This window comes from Alligator sinensis, unplaced genomic scaffold (genome assembly GCF_000455745.1).
Source record: "Alligator sinensis unplaced genomic scaffold, ASM45574v1 scaffold1177_1, whole genome shotgun sequence".
NCBI classification, from domain to species: Eukaryota; Metazoa; Chordata; order Crocodylia; family Alligatoridae; genus Alligator; species Alligator sinensis.
In genome coordinates, this window is record NW_005842120.1 from 1,002,481 (window position 1) to 1,003,037 (window position 557).

The following is a 557-nucleotide window of genomic DNA, read 5'->3' on the forward strand; positions in this document are numbered from 1 at the left end:
GCGCCGTAAAAGCCGATATTGGTGACCAGTTTGGACAGCTGGAGACCCTCTGGGTTAAAATCCGTGGGGAACACGGCACAGGGGACACAATGGTGGGAGTCTACTACAGACCTCCCACCCAAAGTCCTGAGCTTGACCAGGAGTTTGCCCGGGAACTGGCTGAGGCAGCTTGCTCCAGGACCATGGTTGTCATGGGTGACTTCAATTACCCGGACATCTCGTGGGAGGATCGCTCAGCAAAATCTGAGCGGTCGCAGAGCTTCCTCTCGTGCGTGGATGACCTCTACCTGACTCAAGAAGTCTATGGGCCAATGAGAGGCAAAGCGCTGCTCGACCTGGTGCTGGCTACTGGGGATGACCTAGTCGGTGACCTAGTGATAAATGGGAAGCTGGGTGACAGCGACCATGAGCTGATCACCTTCACCATCCGCCGAAAAGCTGGCAAGTCGGTCAGCAACGCGCAAGTCCTTGACTTCAGGAAAGCCGACTTTGACAAGCTCAGGAGGCTTGTCAGTGAGGCCCCAAGGGACCATGACCACGGGGAGAGGGGAGTTCAA

General features: G+C 56.4%; 1 protein-coding gene across 1 annotated transcript in view; it reads left to right on the top strand.

Moving 5' to 3' along the window:
- SYNE1 (spectrin repeat containing nuclear envelope protein 1) overlaps positions 1-557 on the top strand; it is a 522,133-nt gene that overhangs the window by 162,849 nt on the left and 358,727 nt on the right.